This window comes from Aquarana catesbeiana, linkage group LG10, assembly GCF_042186555.1.
Source record: "Aquarana catesbeiana isolate 2022-GZ linkage group LG10, ASM4218655v1, whole genome shotgun sequence".
Taxonomy (NCBI): domain Eukaryota; kingdom Metazoa; phylum Chordata; class Amphibia; order Anura; family Ranidae; genus Aquarana; species Aquarana catesbeiana.
Genome location: NC_133333.1, coordinates 37,286,190 through 37,302,498, shown reverse-complemented (window position 1 = coordinate 37,302,498; position 16,309 = coordinate 37,286,190). Strand labels below are relative to the sequence as shown.

General features: G+C 42.9%; 1 long non-coding RNA gene across 1 annotated transcript in view; it reads right to left on the bottom strand.

The window, feature by feature from the left end:
- Nucleotides 1-6,554: 6,554 nt before the first annotated feature.
- LOC141110590 (uncharacterized) overlaps nt 6,555-16,309 on the bottom strand; it is a 60,738-nt gene continuing 50,983 nt past the window's right edge. The window contains exons 2-3 of the long non-coding RNA XR_012236304.1: nt 14,018-14,139; nt 6,555-7,367 (exon numbers count right to left, since the gene is read on the bottom strand). This is a non-coding gene — a long non-coding RNA (uncharacterized lncRNA). The remainder of the gene's footprint in view (nt 7,368-14,017; nt 14,140-16,309) is intronic.

The window sequence follows — 16,309 nt, the reverse complement described above, 5'->3', positions numbered from 1 at the left end:
TTATCTCAGGATCCGCTGATTGTAAGATTTTTTTTAAGGCATTGGCCAGAGCTAGGCCAGTACCATTTAAATTTTTCCCCAAGTGGGATTTATCGGTGGTATTACAGGGTTTGACGAAAAAACCCTTTGAACCTCCGGAGGAAGCGACAATGAAGTTTTGGTCACTAAAATTTGCATTATTAGTGGCGGTTACGTCAGCTAGGAGGGTGAGCAAACTGCAAGCCCTGTCTATCATTGAATCATTTTTTTTCTTTTTCTGGATCGGGTAGTGCTAATAACTGACCCTGGTTTTCTACCAAAGGTTTCATCAGTATTTCACAGGTCGCAGGAAATAGTTCTTCCAACCTTTTTCCCTACACCATCCAGCACTAAGGAAAGAATTTTTCATAGCCTGGATGTAAGAAGATGTCTATTGCACTCCTCTTGAGGTCACAAGAGAATTCAGAAGATCGAATTCTCTGTTCATATTGTTCTCAGGTCCGCGTAAAGGGTACGGTGCCTCTAAGAACACCATAGGAAGATGGGTGCAAATGGCCATCAATGAAGCCTATAAGGCTTCAGGGGTAGATCTTCCCACAGGGGTAGTGGCTTATTCATCCCAGGGAGTGGCACTGGCCACGTCCTGGGCAGAATGAGCAGGGGCTTCACTGGGACGAATCTGCAAGGTGGCTACGTGAACTAGTTTTTCCACCTTTACCCACCTCTACAGGTTGGACTTGCTCTCAGCATTAGAGCAATCATTCGGCAGGAAAGTCCTGCAGGTGGTGGTCCCACCCTAGAGTAAGTACTCTTATCTCCAGGTGCTGTCCTGAAAGACGAGGTGAGAAAACCTTAGTTAGACTTACCGTCCGTTCGTTTTCTGCAGGTGCGTTTTTTTGGAAAGGGTCAAGGACTTTTTTCCCACAGCAGGTTGTGTTTTTTGTTCGATACACTTTAATGGAATCACAGAGGAAACGCATCAAAAACACCATGCTTGCATTTTTTTATGCGTTTCTGCTGCCTTTTTTACTGGTTTCTCCTGCAAGAAAACAGACACTTTGCAAAATGCATTAACCACTTCAATACCAAGGACGTCATATGACGTCCTTGGATTTGAGCAGGTATATCTGAATGATGCCTGTAGTTACAAACATAATTCAGATATTGCCGGTTTCAGCCGGCGAATCTCTACACCATAGGAATGATCATAGCGGCCGTTCCGCCGCTTGATCGTTCCTATGGGAGGCGAGAGGGAACGTCCCCCCCCTCCCGCCGCCCTCCGGTGCCTGCTCCGACTCACTGTTACGATCGGTGAGGCGGAGAGTGGATCTGCCGGCCCCGGATGTAGATCATAGACATTTCCGGTGGACCAGATGGTCCCCGGAGTCTCTATGATCGTCGGAGGCCGGGCGCGATGTTATGACGTCATGCCCGGCCTCTCCATTCAAAAAAACGGCGCCGCTTCAGCTTGGAAGCGGCGATCGTTTTATTTATTTTTTTTATTTCAGGCTTCCCAGCCTAGTGGTGAGATATGGGGTCTTATTGACCCCATATCTCACTATTAAGAGCACCTGTGATGTTATATTGCTATTACAAGGGATATTTACATTCCTTGTAATAGGAATAAAAGTGATCAATTTTTTTTTTTTTTCAAAAAAGTGTCAAAAAAAAAAAAAAATATATAATTAACAATAAAAAAAAATTTTTTTTTTAAAGCGCCGCTGTCCCCGTGTGCTCGCACGCAGAAGCGAACGCATACGTAAGTCCCGCCCACATATGAAAACAGTGTTTAAACCATACATGTGAGGTATCGCCGCGAACGTTGGAGCGAGAGCAATAATTTTGGCCCTAGACCTCCTCTGTAACTCAAAACATGTAACCAGTAAAAAAATTTCAAGTGTCGCCTATGGGGATTTTTAAGTACCGAACATTGGCGCCATTCCACGAGCGTGTGCAATTTTGAAGCGTGACATGTTAGGTATCTATTTACTCGTCGTAACTTCATCTTTCACAGAATGCAAAAACATTGGGCTAACTTTACTGTTTTGTTTTTTTTTAAACACAAATCGATTTTTTTTCCCCAAAAAAACGCGTTCGAAAAATTCCTGCGCAAATACTGTGTGAGATAAAAAGTTGCAACAACCGCCATTGTATTCTCTAGGGTCTTTGCTAAAAAAACATATATAATGTTTGGGGGTTCTATGTTATTTTCTAGCAAAAAAATGATGATTTTTTCATGTAGGAGCAAAGTGTCAGAATTGGCCCGGTATTGAAGCGGTTAAAAGCATGTGTGAAAAAATGCAAAACACACCTGGAAAATGCATCAGCTTCAACCTGCATAGGTGTGAACCAGGCCTAATTCAGCATATTAACCATAGTGATGAATGTGTGCAGAGGATATTGAAAGGCGTAAGAACAAATAGGAAACCCGCTCTGCGTTGCTGCTGTTTGTTTGGCTTTGCTGCAAATATAAAATTGACAACATGCTGCATCCATTCCAGCATTAGGTTTACTAAAATCATTTTATGATGCACAAGGGACAGAGAACATGAAAAAAAGGATATAGTAATTGAGGTGTGCATGAGCCATTAGAATAACTCCAGTAATTCTGCTTCACTTTAGTCTGTGCTGATACTATGCTGTGCCATTGCTGTCCTATTTGTGTTCTTATCATCCTGCATATCTTTAATGGGCTCAGATAGCCTGCCCCATGCTAATGGCGGCGAAGTCACGCTTCTGACTCTGATCATGTTCTGATTCTGTTTCTGATATCAGCTTCCGTGCTGTGCCAATGTCAGGACAATAACAGTCCCAGCCCTTTCATAATTTATATTCTGATTCTGTTCAGATATTTGCTTATGATGTGGCAATGCCAGAACAAATATACTGCTGACATTCTTCTGCAACCCAATGTCTAAACTGTGCCGATGTCAGGGTAATCACAATACGGCCTCTTCCATCATATACAGTATCTCTCAAAAGTAAGTACACCCTCACATTTTTGTAAATATTTTATTATATCTTTTCATGTGACAATACTGAAGAAATTACACTTTGCTACAATGTAAAGTAGTGAGTGTACAGCTTGTATAACAGTGTAAATTTGCTGTCCCCTCAAAATAACTCAACACACAGCCATTAATGTCTAAACCGCTGGCAACAAAAGCGAGTACCCCCCTAAGTGAAAATGTCCAAATTGGGCCCAAAGTGTCAATATTTTGTGTGGTCACCATTATTTTCCAGCACTGCCTTAACCCTCTTGGGCATGGAGTTCACCAGAGCTTCACAGATTGCCAGTGGAGTCCTCTTCCACTCCTCCATGACGACATCACAGAGCTGGTGGATGTTAGAGACCTTCCGCTCCTCCACCTTCCTTTTGAGGATGCCCCACAGATGCTCAATAGGGTTTAGGTCTGGAGACATGCTTGGCCAGTCCATCACCTTTACCCTCAGCTTCTTTAGCAAGGCAGTGGTCTTCTTGGAGGTGTGTTTGGGGTCGTTATCATGTTGGAATAATGCCCTGTGTCCCAGTCTCCGAAGAAACGGGATCATGCTCTGCTTCAGTATATCATAGTACATGTTGGCATTCATGGTTACCTCAATGAACTGTAGTTCCCCAGTGCTGGCAGCACTCATGCAACCCCAGACCATGACACTCCCACCCCAAAGCTTGACTGTACGCAAGATACACTTGTCTTTGTACTCCTCACCTGGTTGCCACCACACACACTTGACACCATCTGAACCAAATAAATTTATCTTGGTCTCATCAGACCACAGGGCATGATTCCTATAATCCATGTCCTTAGTCTGATTGTCTTCAGCAAACTGTTTGTGGGCTTTCTTGTGCATCATCTTTAGAAGAGGCTTCTTTCTGGGACAATTTGATGCAGTGTGCGGCATATGGTCTGAGCACTGACAGGCTGACCCCCCCACCCCTTCAACCTCTGCAGCAATGCTGTCAGCACTCATACGTCTATTTCCCAAAGACCACCTCTGGATATGATGCTGAGCATGTGCACTCAACTTCTTTGGCCGACCATGGTGAGGTCTGTTCTGAGTGGAACCTGTCCTGTTAAACCGCTGTATGGTCTTGGCCACCGTGCTGCAGCTCAGTTTCAGGGTCTTGGCAATCTTCTTATAGCCTAGGCCATCTTTATGAAGAGCATCAGAGAGATCCTCAGAGTTATTTGCCATGAGGTGCCATGTTGAATTTCCAGTGACCAGTATGAGAGAGTGAGAGCGATAACACCAAATTTAACATATCTGCTCTCCATTCACACCTGAGGCATTGTAACACTAATGAGTCGCATGATACTGGGGAGAGAAAATGGCCAATTGGACCCAAAAAAATTTACAAAAATGTGAGGGGTGTACTTTTGTAGGATACTGCACATCCGGATTCACCTAGCTCCTGTTACGTGCCAATGGGTGGACAATCATACTATTGGCCCTTTCATAATAATTATCCTAATTCACCCAGCTTCAATACTGAGCTAATGTCAGGACTATTGCACTAATGGCTCTTCTATCATATACACCCTTGAGCTACTAAACCTTTCATAATATGTACTGTATAATGATTCAGCCGGGTCTTTTATTATGGCAATGTCAGAGCAACCACACCACTCACCCTCCATAATATACATCCTGGTTCAGCCAGCACCTGTACTGTGCCAATATCAGGACTATCGCTCTTCTGGACAATCTATCCTATACCTCCTGATTCAGCCACCTCCTTTATTGTGCGAATGTAAAAGCAACCACACTACTTATTCCCTCCATATTTTTACATCCTGATTCAGATGGCACCTATTCTATGTCAACATCTGGACTATCACATTACTGACCCTTCTGTCATATGCTATGTTGTCAAAAGTATTGTGACACCTGCCTTTACACGCACATGAACTTTAACAGCGTCTTAGTCCGTAGGGTTCAGTATTGATTTGGCCCACCCTTTTTAGCTATAACAGCTTAAATTCTTCTGGGAGGGGGGGCCACATGGTTTAGGAGTGTGTCTATGGGGATGTTTGACCATTCTTCCAGAAGCACATTTGTGAGCTCAGGCACTGATATTGGTCGAGAAGGCCTGGCTAGCAGTCTCTGCTCTAATTCATCCCAAAGGTGTTCTATCTGGTTGAGGTCTGGACTCTGTGCAAGCCAGTCAAGTTCCTCCACCCAAACTCACTCATCCATGTCTTTATGGACCTTGCTTTGTGCCCTGGTCCAAATCATTTGTCGGAGAGGGGATTATGATGTGGGGTTGTTTTTCAGGGGATGGGTTTGGCCCCTTAGTTCCAGTGGGGAACTCTTAAGGCATCAACATACCAAGACATTTTGGACAATTTCCTTCTCTCAACTTTGTGGAAATGGTTTGGGGATGGCCCCTTACTGTTCCAACATGACTGCGCACCAGCCCACAAAGCAAGGTCCATAAAGACATGGATGACTGAGTTTGGGGTGGAGGAACTTGACTGGCCTGCACAGTGTCCCAACCTCAACCAGATAGAACACCTTTGGGATGAATTAGAGCTGAGACTGCTAGCCAGGCCTTCTCGTTATCAGTGCCTGACCTCACAAATGCACTTCTGGAAGAATGGTCAAACATTCCCATAGACACGCTCCTAAACCTTGTGGGCAGCCTTCCCAGAAGAGTTGAAGCTGTTATAGCTGCAAAGGGTGGGTCAACTCAATATTGAACCCTACGGACTAAGACTGGGATGCCACTAAAGTTCATGTGCATGTAAAGGCAGGTATCACAATACTTTTGATGAGAGTGTATATTCCTGATTTAGCCATTTCCTATATTGTGCCAATGTCAAGGCAATCACACTACTCGCTCCTCCATAATATACTGTATATCATAGCTAGCTCTTGTAGTGCAGGGTAATTCTTGGCTTGGAGTTTCAGCACCAAAACTAAGAGGAAAGATAAGTGACCCCCCCTAACCATAACCTGATCCCCAGGGTAACACTAACATCAAACCTTCCCATCACCTAAAACTTAAGCTAATATGACCCTAACATTTAACTCTTACTCTAAAAATTAACCCTTACTCTTAACCCTAAAAAGGGGGTTTAGATAGAGGGCTGGAAAGAGTTTCAATCCCCCCCCCCGGGCATCCGCTGTGGCACAGCTGAACCGAACACTTAACCCATACCCTAAAAATGAACCCTTAAGCGTAACCCTAAACAGGGAATGTAGATAAAGGGCTGGGAAGGGGTCCATACCCCCCTGGGCATCTGCTGTGCACAGCTGACCCTAATACTTAACCCTTACCCTATAAATGAACCATTAATTAACCCTAAGCAGGGGGTGTAGATAAGGGGCTGGAAAGGGGTCCATACTCACCCCCGGGTCATCTTCTAGGGCACAGCTCACCCGAACACTTAAGCCTTACATTAGGATTAAAGTTAAGGGTTAATTTTTAATGTAAGGCTTAAGTGTTCAGATGAGCTGTGCCCTAGCAGATGACCCGGGGGTGGGTATGGACCCCTTTCCAGCCCCTTATCTACACCACCTGTTTAGGATTAAGGGTTCATTTTTAAACAGGTGGTGTAGATAAGGGGCTGGAATGGGGTTCATACCCCCCAGGGCATCCACTGGGGCACAGCTGACCTGAACACTTAACCCTTACCATAAAAACGGACCCTTAACCCTCAACAGGGGGTGTGGATAAGGGGCTGAAGGGGGGTCGGGATATGAAGTGTACTGCTGGGGAAGAGGGGGGGTGAGAAGTACTGCTGAGGGGGAAATCTTTACTTGGGGGTAGATCTCTACAGTGCTGGGGAGGGTATCATTTTTTTTTTTTTTCATTTTACTAACTCTTGACTAATATTTACATTTTTATAATATGTTATCTATGGATTTTAAAGGTGTAGTACACATATGCAGTTGTGCTCAAAGGTTGGCATACCCTGGCAGAAATTGTGAAATTGCAGCATTTGATATTGAAAATATGACTGATCATGACAAAACACTGTTTTTATTTAAGGATAGTGATCATATGCTTTCATGTTGTGTATGCCAATTTCTGACCCTACCATCTGAATGTTGCAGTTGAAATCCAGACTCATCAGACCAGACAAAGTTTTTCCAATCTTCTGTTGTCCACTCTTGGTGAGTCCGTTGGAATTGTAGCCTCAGTTTCCTGTTCTTAGCTAGCACGAGTGGCACCTGGTGTGATCTTCTGCTGCTGTAGCCCATATGCTTCAAGGTTTGATGTGTTGGGCATTCAGAGATGGTAATCTGCATACCTTGGTTGTAACGAGTGATTATTTGAGTTACTGTTGCCCTTCTATCATCCCATTCTCCTCTGACCTCAACAAGGCATTTTCGTCCACACAACTGCCGCCCACTGGATATTTTCTCTTTTTCGGACCATTCTGTGTATGAAAAATCCCAGTAGATCAGCAGTTTTTGAAATATTCAGACCAGCCTGTCTGGCGCCAACAACCATACCTCGTTCAAAGTCACTTAAATCCCCTTTCCCCCCCATTCTGCTCTGTTTGAACTTCAGTAAGTCATCTTCACCACATCTAGATGCCTAAATGCATTAGGTTGCTGCCATGTGATTGGCTAATTAGCAATTTGTGTTACCAAGCAATTGAATAGGTGTACCTAATAAAGTGGCAAGTGAGTGTAGATTCGCTCATTATTTCAATAGTGTGGGTGTAGAGAGAAAGAGGGCAAATACTTTCTGCCCTCTTCTAGCTACAGTCATCTAATGGGTTCAGTGGCTACTGAAGGGCTTAACTGCACTCCCTAAAGCCCAACATACCACAGCCCCTATTTTTGAGCCTGGGTACAGTCCCTAGATTTTAAACCCTTTTCTATCTCCACTCACAAAGGAGCCAAAATAATCCCTTAACCAGGTATGGGTGCTCCCCTTGATACTAGTGAAATATTAAACAAAAGAATAAAAAGCCTTGAAAAACCCAAGGTGTTTTGCCTTCAAGACAAAGGCTTAACAGGGGAAAGGAAATTAAACTAGAAGTGCTCAAAAAGTGCCACATTGTTAATGGCAGTTCCATCTTATTTTGGCCCCTCATTTACAGTGCCCTGAAAAAGTATTTTTTCCCCTTGAAATTTTCCACATTTTATCGTGTTACGACCAAAAACCTGAATGTATGTTATTGGGATTTTATGTGATAGACCAACACAACATGGTACATAATTGTGAAGTGGAAGGAAAATGATAAATGGTTTTCAATTTTTTTTACAAATATCTGAAGATTGTGGCGTGCATTTGTATTCAGCCCCCCTTTACTCTGATACCTCTAACTAGAATCTAGTGAAACCAATTGCCTTTAGAAGTCACCTAATTAGTAACTAGAGTTCACCTGTGTGTAATTTAATCTCTGTATAGATATAGCTGTTCTGTGAAGCCCTCAGAGGTTTGTTAAAAAACCTTATTAAAAAAACAGCCTCATGAAGGCCAAGGAACACACCACACAGGTCAGGGATAAAGTTGTGGAGAGGTTAGGTTATAAAAACATATCCCAAGCTTTGAACATCTCACGGAGCACTGTTCAATCCATCATCAGAAAATGGAAAGAGTATTGCACAACTGCAAACCTACCAAGACATGGCTGTCTACCTAAACTGATAGGCCGCGCAAGGAGAGCATTCATCAGAGCAGCAGCCAAGAGGCCCATGGTAACTCTGGAGGAGCTGCAGAGATCCACAGCTCAGGTGGGAGAATCTGTCCACAGGACAACTATTAGTCGTGCACTCCACAAATCTGGCAAGAAGAAAGCCATTGTTGAAAGAAAGCCATAAGAAGTCCCGTTTGCAGTTTGCGAGAAGCCATGTGGGGGACACAGCAAATATGTGGAAGAAGGTGCTCTTGTCAGATGAGACCCAAATTGAACTTTTTGGCCTAACCGCAAAACGCTATGTGTGGTGGAAAACTAACACTGCACATCACCCTGAATACACCATCCCCACCGTGAAACATGGTGGTGGCGTTATGTTGTGGGGATACTTTTCTTCAGCAGGGACAGGGAAGCTGGTCAGAGTTGATGGGAAGATGGATGGAGCCAAATACAGGGCAATCTCAAAAGAAAACCTTTTAGAGTCTGCTAAAGACTTGAGACTGGGGCGGAGGTAGGGCTGCCACCTCATCGCTTTAAACCCAAACACATATAAATTACACAGGTTCTGTAACTAATTTAGTGCAGATAAGGTACCAAGTGAGTTTAATTACCTCCTTAATCAGCCACAGAACCTGTGTAATCAATATGGGTTCGGGTTTAAAGGGATGAGGTGGCAACTCTAGGCGGAGGTTCACCTTCCAGCAGGACAACGACCCTAAACATACAGTCAGAGCTACAATGGGATGGTTTAGATCAAAGCATATTCATATGTTAGAATGGCCCAATCAAAGTCCAGACCTAAATCCAATTGAGAATCTGTGGCAAGACTTGAAAATTTATGTTCACAGACGATCTCCATCCAATCTGACAGAGCTTGAGCTTTTTTGCAAAGAAGAATGGGCAAAAATGTCATTTTCTAGATGTGCAAAGCTGGTAGAGACATCCCCAAAAAGACTTGCAGCTGTAATTGTAGCGAAAGGTGGTTCTACAAAGTATTGACTCGGGGGGGATGAGTACAAATGCACACCACACTTTTCACATATTTATTTGTAAAATATTTTTTTAGAGTAGGTGGAAAAGCTTCCAAAACCCACCTGTAAAATCTTACCTACCTATTGCTCTGACACTCCTACCATAGAAATATCTTCATTTTAGTCTTTCTATGTGGACTGCAAAACCTCTGGCTTAATTCCCTTGCTCCTCCGGTTGATGGGTGTGGACTATTTGCTGGACCGCAACGCTTAAAGCACTTCAGATGCTGGCATGTTGATGTCCTTACTGAAAGAGATTGGTTGACGTTCATCAAAGGCCAACAACGCTGCTGAAAATTCGGCAATGTTGTTGGCTCTGCATTAGCAATAAATGCTGCGCAGCTAAGAACACATCGAGAAATAGCAAAACGCCATTTATTGATTGGCTATTTGAAGCATGTAGTGTATTTAGAAAGGAAATTCAATTAACTTGGAGTTCCACTTTAAATAATTACTCCAATATTGCCTCCGTGCCAAGGGATTGCAGCACATACCAGCTGCTTATATCCCTTCTAGAGAACCGCAGCAATAATTCTCTCCACCAAAGTGCCTAACTTTGTCCCCAAACACAGATGTTATTATGTTGTTTGGCTTCAGGCAGAGTGAAGTATTAGCATTTCTCGCACTGAATTTTCCATACGAGTAATAGAAAAACTCAGCTGGGAATCCGACTAGCTTACTAACACATGGTAAGATAAGAAGCAAAGTCAGGGACTGTAGTGGAAGTCACCGCATAATTCCATACCTCCCAACTTTCTGAGATGGGAATGAGGGACACCTATCAGCAAAAGGATGCAGGCATAAGACACACCCCCTGCCACGCCCCCTTTAAAGGAGAATTGTACAAAAAAAAAAGATTGGTTAAACCCACAAGTGCTTTTTTACCACTATTATTCCTTTATATTGGCTTTTGGAATTTACAAATGCAGCAATTTAGAAATCAGATGAAAGGTTTAGCACTGGGAAACACTTTTTGAGAGATAAAAGGTGCATTTTATATACATCTATATAGATCAGACCAAAATGAGGGACAAATGAGGAGGAATGAAGGACAGAGGGACATTGCTCCAAATCAGGGACAGTCCCCTGAAATTAGGGACAGTTGGGAGCTATGTTATTCTATATCCTGTGATATATTCTGAACACTGCCACAGCAGCCTCTTCAAAAGTGATTAGAGCTGTACTCCAGAAGGGTGTGATACACAAAATAATGCAGCTATGTTCATGAATATTTTTTTTTTTATTTCAAGCCATATAAGTACCTGATTCCAACTTAGTAGCAGTCCCTGTACAGCAGGGCTCAGACTGGGGAAGGGTGTAACAGCACAATCAGTTGTATTGCATTGCAAGGAGCATGCTGACTGGAGGAAAAATCAGAGTGGAGAGAGATGAGCTTATAAATCTGCTGTTTATCCTCCTGCTGGCTGGTCAAAGGCTGGGGATGACACAAGCCGTGCTACTTAACTGCAGCATAGAAAATTGGGTTACCTGCCCTAGCAGACAGGGCTGTGCTGTGTGACAGTGCTTTGTAAATCTCAGGTGTTCTGGAACACTTTTTCATGGGACTTGTAGTTTCAAAACAGCTGGAGAGCCGAGGTTGCCTACCCCTATCCATCACCTTTTCAGAGGATTTCATTATTTAATGTATAAATATATTTGTGCTGACATCTAGTGGTAATTCAGTGTAATTACAACTTTATTACTGTAGTTGCGAAATTGCATATTCCAGTTTACCTGTTTGCTGGGATTAGTCAAGTTCAGTCCCTAGATCAGTATTTCTCAACTCCAGTCCTCAAGGCACACCAACAGGTCATGTTTTCAGGATTTCCCACAGATGAAATGGCTGTGGTAATTACTAAGGCAGTGAAACTGATTAAATCAGATGTGCAAAATAATGGAAAGTTTGAAAACATGACCTGTTGGGGTGCCTTTAGGACTGGAGTTGAGAAACACTGCCCTAGATAGACCCCCTTTTTTCTTAACCATGTTCCCTCAGTTACCAGCCTCCATAGTGGGCACAAGGCTTTAAAGATCATTGGGGGAGATTTATTAAAGCTGGCGCACACAGAATCTGGTCCAGCTGTGCATAGTATAATCAGCTTCAAGGTTTTATTGTCAAAGCTTAAAGTTACATTAAACTTTCAGGGTTTTTTCTTTTTAAAATAACAAACATGTCATACTTGCCTGCTCTGTGCAGTGGTATTGCACAGAGCAGCCCTGATCCTCCTCTGCTGGGGTCCCCCGCTGGCACTCCCGGCTCCTCCGCATGGGCAAGTGCCCCCATAGGAAGCCATTTCCATGGGGGGGGCACTTGTACGAGCTCGCTCCCGAGCCGCCTTGTCTGCGTCCACTGAAAAAGGGGACTTGGCCCTGCCCCCTGCTCACTCGTCACAGAATTTGACTGACAGCAGCGGGAGCCAATGGCGTGTAGTGAGGACGGACAGAGCCAGGAGAGCCGCTGCTTTTGTGCACATCGCTGGACCAGGATGGGGCTCAGGTAAGTAAGGATAAGGTAATTCATAAAAAAAAACAAAAAAAAAAAAAAAACCTAAGCATTTACAACCAATTTAATTGAACAAGCTGAAGTTAGAAGTTAATTGGTTACTATGCACAGCTGCACCAGATCCCATTTTACACTATATGACTGGTGAAAATCCCATGTACTACACTAATAAGTAAAATTACATTGGATTAAACTGCTGTATCTGATTGGAGAGTTAAAGCGGACCTTCAGTCATTTTTTTCATCTTTCCATCTATTAAATCCTCTGTCCTTGTTTTAACGGATAGTAAAACATTTTTTTTTCTGCCAGTAAATACCTTATACAGCCCACTTCCTGTTTCTTGTCTGGTCATTATCCTAGGCTTATGACATCATGCACAGCTCTCTCTATTACTCTCGTGAGGGTTTGCCAGGAAGGGAGGGGGAATAATTCATAAGAGGGCCAATGAGAGCTGCAGAGCTGCAGGTGTGCCTCTGTGTAAATCCAGGAAGTAAACAGGCAGCAGCCTCAGCTGCCCACAGTTAAAGTGATCGTAAGGGTTTTTTTTTTTAAATAACAAACATATCATACTTACCTCCACTGTGCAGCTTGCTTTGCACAGAGTGGCACCGAATATCCTTTTCTGGGGTCCACCGGTGGCTCCTCCCCACATCAGATAACCTTCTAGGACAGTGATGGCGAACCTCGGCACCCCAGATGTTTTGGGACTACATTTCCCATGATGCTCATGCACTCTGCAGTGTAGTTGGGAATTATGGGAAATGTAGTTCCAAAACATTTGGAGTGCCAAGGTGCGCCATCACTGCTCTAGGAGAAGCGCTCTCCTGAGGGGTTACCTTGCAGGCGCGCTCCTGAGTCCAGCATTTGTCATCCATAGCCGTCGAATGTATGACTCAGGCCCCGCCCCCCGGCACCCACCTCATTGGATTTGATTGACAGCAGCGGGAGCCTATGGCTGCGCTGCTATCAATCTATCCAGTCAAGAGCCAATAACCCCGGGCAGAGAGACAACGCGTCCCCGCTGGGACAAGTTCCAGGGCTCAGGTAAGTAAAATGGGGGGGGGGGGGGGGGGGGGCGGTGACTGCCAGGTGTTTTTTCACCTTAATGCATAGGATGCATTAAAGTGAAAAACACGTGGGTTTACAACTCCTTTAAAATGGATGCAGCCAGACTCAGTGGAGGCAGATTTCTGCAGCATATTTGGCAAGTACAGAATCACAGTATATATAAAATAATATGCAAAGTGGTTGGAGGGAAGCTTCAGAATGGCAAAGATGGTTTTGATTACAAATGATGTGAGCAGACTGCAGTTCCTTTTTAAGCTGTCTGTGGAGGATAATTATTCAGCAGGTGATCATACTGGCTGGATGGACCGATGTCTATAGGAGGTATGTCAATGCATAAAGTGGTGCTTGAAATAGAACATCAGGAATGGACAGACACAGATACAATTCCACTGACAGGTAAAACACATATACTGTATGCATTTTTATTTGCCACCATCATATCCATAATATGTGAATAGTATACTATGGCATTAAATGAAATTACAAATTCAAACACTGCATTTTCCAAACATACGCGTTTTCACAATCCTGTGTTATATGTCAAAACACAAATGTCTGTGTCCACTGACCCTTATGTGTGATCCAATTAAACTGGTGGGCCCAATTCAATAAAAACAGCTCATGGCACATCATACAATTTGCCAAACAGATTTTTTTTCCAGCCAAACAACTTTTTAGGTTTTGTGTAGAGTGGGAAAGTGTTGGAACTTCTTTTCATTGCTGGGGAGATTTCTCCTCACTTCCTGTCTCAGTGTCCATTCAGGAAATAAGACAAAGTCCACCCAATGAGATAATAGGCAACATAAAAAAAATCCTGAAATCATTTTATTCCTTACCCAGTGATCTAAGAAAGTGATTACTGCTGTCTGTGAATCGTATTCGGATAAATTCATCCTCTTTATTCAAAATAATTTTTCTTGCACTTGGAGTTCTACTTTCAGCCAATGCATTCGTATTCCTGTTTTAAAGCAAATTTAACATTTCCACTTTAGGCTTATTGACCGGGTAATCATTTTGCCATTACTTCTACTAAATTTTCACAATCAAAATCAGAGGCTGAAAAGACTTTCTTTGGTCAATAATGTCTTGTAAAAATGTACTTTTCCATACAATGTATAGACAAAATTACACAGTAAAACAAAATGACAGCTTGACCATTTTTTATATACCGGTATTTTTTTTAATCTTCAGCCTAATTTATTTACAGAAATGACAGCTAGACCAATGTTAGTTTTTTATTTAAAGGACCAATTCTGTATTTTTTTTTAAATTCATTAAACACAAAATGTATGCGTCTGGTACAAAATATAGCAACGTTTTTACAAATAAAGGCTCTTTTAACTATCTTGTGCACTTTTTTTTTAAATTTTATTTTCAAAAATGTAATCAAGAAAAGTTTACAATATCTAAAGGTTAGGGCGTTAGAAAGTTTTTGTTTAAGAATGCTCATTTGATTTTCCAATCGTTACTGGGGTCATACAAAATTTATTTTTGATCGCAGTGATGAGAACATTTGTAGGAGCAGGATGGAAAAAAACTTCTAATAGTGAGTGTGGTTTTTGTTTGTGAAATTGCATTCAATCCAAAATTGTATGTTAACTGCAAACAAAATTTAGATTTTTTTATTTCAACATTTGTCTAGTCATTGAATGTACAAAGAATTTTCATACTGATATTTGTACAAATGTTTGTTTGAAATTCCATTGGTGTATCATCAGCGTTAGGTCTCATTAACTAAAGTTTAACAAAAAAAAAAACCCCAAAACATTGGGCCCCATTTACAAAGTGGTATCTTACCGCATCCGAGTATGCGGTAAGATATCGCATTGCGTTTTTTCAAAAAGTTTTTTAGTATTCACTAAAATACGCTACTAAAATACTGCATGCTTTATTTTATGAAGCAATACAGTATTTCTGGCGGTAGGTGGCGTATTTAGCAATTAAAAAATAGGCGTTGATAAGGAACGAGCGGGTTGTCACCTGTGTCCTTAACAATCACTAATCAACATGGTTGGTAATGAGTGGGTGGCCACCGTGTTCTTAACAACACAGGAGCTGACAGCTGAAAGTAAAGAAAACTATTGCCGGCAATTAAAACATTTTGTAAAAAAAATGGCGTACCCCCTCCCAAATCCGTACCAGACCCATTTTGAAGGAAACCCTCACACTAACATTTTAAAAAGAAAATGGCATGGGGTCCCCCAAAAATCCATATCAGACCCATATCCGAGCATGCAGCCTGGCAAGGCAGGAAAGGGAGGGGACGAGCGTATCCCCCGTAAACCATACCAGGCCACATGGCCTCAATGACATCACAAGGGGACAGGATCACCCATTGATCTCACCAGGTGGCCCCAAACCTTAGTTATTTAAGAACTATCAGGCAACGGAACTGGTAGATGGCAGGAGCCTTTGGTGCAAGTGTAGCTTTTTTTTTTTCTTTCCTTTTTTTCAGGTCAGCGGTGGCAGTGGGCATCATGGTTGTCGATGGATCTACACTGCAGGACAATAAAGCGCTGCATAAACTGTTGGCACTATGTAAATCCTATATAATAATAGTAATTCATTTTTTAATTTTACTTTTGAAAGGACTTGTCAAAAACTGTCTGTATTTCTTTTTACACTACAGCTTTTTTTTGTTTGTTTTTTTTTTGTTTTTTTGTAAATGAGTAGGGGTAGTATGTAGGGGGCTGGGATCTGGGGGGCCCCCTTAAAGGGGGCTTCCAGGTTCCAATAAGCCCCCTGCCCGCAGACCCCCACAACCACCTGCCAGGGTTGTGGGGAAGCGACCCTTGACAAGGTGCCCCAAAGCACCACCCCCCCATGTTGAGGTCATGCGGCCTGGTATGGTTCGGGGGAGGGGCTCGCTCCACCCCTCCCTTTCCTGACCTGCCAGGCTGCATGATCAGATAAGGGTCTGGTATGGATTTTGGGGGGCCCGAAGGGCCGGATATTAATTGGGGGGGGCGACCCCACAGCGTTTTTTTTTTTTTGGTTTGTTTTTATTGCCGGCATTTTTTTTTTACATTCAGCTGTCAGCGGAGAAGCCTGTTGACAGCTTATGACTCATTGGTTGTTAAGCATGTAGCAGCTGCCCGCTCTTTAACAGTCATACTGTTTCTGGTTGT